The sequence below is a fragment of the Penaeus vannamei genome, chromosome 24 (assembly GCF_042767895.1).
Source record: "Penaeus vannamei isolate JL-2024 chromosome 24, ASM4276789v1, whole genome shotgun sequence".
Classification (NCBI taxonomy): Eukaryota; Metazoa; Arthropoda; class Malacostraca; order Decapoda; family Penaeidae; genus Penaeus; species Penaeus vannamei.
In genome coordinates this window covers 17,349,286-17,353,002 of record NC_091572.1, presented here as the reverse complement: position 1 = coordinate 17,353,002, position 3,717 = coordinate 17,349,286, and positions in this window count along the sequence as shown.

The window sequence follows — 3,717 nt, the reverse complement described above, 5'->3', positions numbered from 1 at the left end:
TTATCTAGTGTCTGAGACACGCCAAAGAGGCACCATTATAAGATCTAGAAGAGAACAATTGACAGACTGAAAGCGCAACTTTGAAAAGATCGAGTAATTACCATAGGAAGAGCTGGAAGGATCAAAATACCACAAGATGGCCAAAGGGACATCAAATGGGACAAAGGGCAATATTCAAAAGGATTGAACGGGCATCATTGGAAGGGCTGAAGCAGCACTGTGTTAGTGTTGGAATGGCTGATTTACACTATTGGAAGGGCTGAAGTGACAATAAATAAATAAATAAGTATTGGGCTTTACTTAAGGCATCAGCAGGTCTTAATTCAGTCTTAGCTTCACGAAGGCTGAAGTCTAGCTAGAGAACTTCATAGAAAATGTGTGTATGTTTTGGTACAACACTGTACTTCCTGCATGAACACCATGCATGAACATCGTAGTCTTTTTCCTTAAAACTCACTGCTCTATCTTAGTGACGGGTAATATAGGGGGTAATAAACTGTAACCCCCTGGATTACTTATTCAAATAGAAGTGTCTCAAATATGGTGCATTGAAATATGAACTGAGCAGAATTTCGAGTTGGCACCAAAATTTAAGTTTGCCTGACTAGTGTAGCCTGGAACTTGTGATGTGTAATATCACCGAACATCTAATTCATAATTTGCTAGTTGCATAGATATAGTAATATGAAAACAATGTAGCGGGTTACACTAGCACAAGTAGAGCAACATCACAACAGCACTCTGAATTCTGAATGGATTGGTGCAATCTATCCAGAGGAGCCGTGCTGCAAGCCAGACCTCGGGCATAGGTAATCACAAATAAATTTGCATCACTATGCGCCCGTCACGTTCCACGTAATTCTGATCACGATTCATAGATCGAAGCAAACAGAAACCGTATTTATAGAGAATAAACATCTGTTTCATTTTGTTCATACAGTGCAGGTCATACATAGAAATATTTTTAACAGAATGCAAAAAAGATTGTGTTAAAACGTTTAGTGCATGTTTTAACAGCCAGAACCGAAATCTGTTACTGTTGTTCTGCCACAGTCTGTCGGTTTGCATCCTGTTATAGAAGTTTAGATAATAATTACAGATATTTGGATTTCTAGTTTATCTTGAAATAGATAATAATGATATAAATGATTACAATAACACCAACAATAATAATAATGATAATGATAGTGGTAATAATGATAATAATGATGTTGACAGTAGTAATGATAATGATGATATTAATAATAACAATAATGATAATAATAATAATAACAATAATAATGAAATACTGATAATTATGATCGATTAGAATTACTTAATACAGATTGCTTGATTTGAATCGTATCTATCCTTTTAGTACCAATATTAGGAGTCCCATTATTATTATTGTACTTATTATTATGCTGTCATTGTCACGGTTATTATTATTCACACACACACACCCTACACACACACGGACGCACACATACACACACACACACACGGACGCACACACTCACACACACACAAACACACACACATACACACGGACGCACGCACACACGCACAAACACACACATAAATACACACACACACACGCACGCACACACACACACACACACACACACACACACACACACACACACACACACACACACACACACACACACACACACGCACACACATACACGCAAATACATTCAGAGAGAAACAAGGAAACTCATTCATATATACAAACAAAAACACACGAATTACTCCTAATATTACCATTGCAGTATGGCTAGGCGCCACCACGCATCTTTGCCTCTCGCGATAGCGGGCATCCTGTCGGATTTCATCTTTTTATTGTTTGTATTTTAGTATTTTCTTTCGCTTCTTATTTCTTGTTTGTCTTAGTTTGCCCGTTTTGGTACATTTTCTTTGACTCGTTTTATATTAGTTTGCTTAGTTTTTATTTTTCCAGTGCGATTCTTTGTCGCCATGTCTATTCTTAATTATATTTTTTCGTTTCCTTGATTAGTTCAGTGGAAAGTAAATCAGATAAAGATTTTAATGGTTAAGTAGAACACTTTTATCAACGTCATTTTAGCAGTATTTTATTCATGCATATCATTTTGATTCTTTTTCTTTTTTTTCCCATTTTAACAAAATAATTTAGTTTTATTCATTTGGGCAGGATTATATTTTCTATGTTTTACTTTTTAGTAAAAAAAATGTATGTAGTGACGTCACTGTCACCCCTCCCGCCCTTCGGAGGCCGCTAAAAATAAACGGTTCGAGAGAGACCACAGCAGAGACATAGTGTTTATTTTCCACCCTTTTTCTGAGTGAAACCGGTTCTACGCCTGGAAACTGCGAAAGGAGATAAAGTTAAGTCTGAGGTTGCTTTACCTTGCATATAGGGATTGGATGTAATATTGTTTTTATATAATAATTATCATTTTTATTTGAGGTTTTAGTAAGTTTTGATTTTGCTTCGGTTTGATATATATATATATATATATATATATATATATATATATATATATATATATATATATATATATATATATACATATATATATATATATATATATATATATATATATATATATATATATATATATATATATGTATATATATATATATATATATATATATATATATATATATATATATATATATATATATATATATATATATGTATTTATTTATTTTTTTATGCTGCATTGTTTTCTTGAATTTTATGCATATACATAATTTCAAGTAAGCTTATATTTTATTGTTTTAATATCTTTTTATTCATTTTAACGTAATTCTTAAAGATGACTTTAACTTTACTTCTTATTAATTATGTTCATTGTAATATCATTGTGCGTCGGAGAGGGTACTGCTGGAACAAACCCTCCCGAAATAAGCCCCTGAAGCCACGCTGAAACTTCAAGGGGCTTATACCAGGGGAAAGATAACTCGCTTTATCTGCGTAAAGGCACCTCTGGCACACATAATGCTCAGATACACCACACCATTAATGATGATAATGTCGATAGGGATAATGATATCATAAGCATTGTTTCAGCGACAGTAATAATAGTATTAGCAATAACGTATATTTATATTTCTGGTATTTGATTTACCCGACATTTTTACTGCTTTAGCTCCCCCGACATTACGCATGCCGTTTTCTTTACAATTGCAGAAAACGTTTGTATGGAAAACTCTTTTTTTTTATTTTTATTAATCTTTTCAATTACTATACATAGTTTTTGTTATTTGATCATTATGGGGTCATTCATTTTTCATTTTCTGTATATATACCGCTTCCCTGGACAACCCATTCCCAAACTTTGGCTGGGTGAGCAAACGATTAAACAGTTAGAGGCAATTAGACCTTGAGTTAGAGGTAGATACAGTGTTCAGTTTGATGACGTCTTCTTCCGGAGTGATTTTATTCAAACGAGAAAAGGTTTTGTTTAGTCCTTGCTCCAAAAATGGTTTGTCTCATGTACATAGCTGATGTACGTCCTCTGATTCTTGCAAAGAATGGATACTGAAGCAATAAGGCTTACTTAAAACAGATCGGAGAATCTTCATCTACGGATAATATCAAAAACAAAAGTAGGTATTATTAAAAGTTGGTATAACCTCGCCAAACTTCAATCAGTCTACAATAGTTCTGACTGAAAGGCAGAAATACTGAGACTTCTCTCTTCTAATCATCAGTCTCTTTCTCTCTCTCTCTCTCTCTCTCTCTCTCTC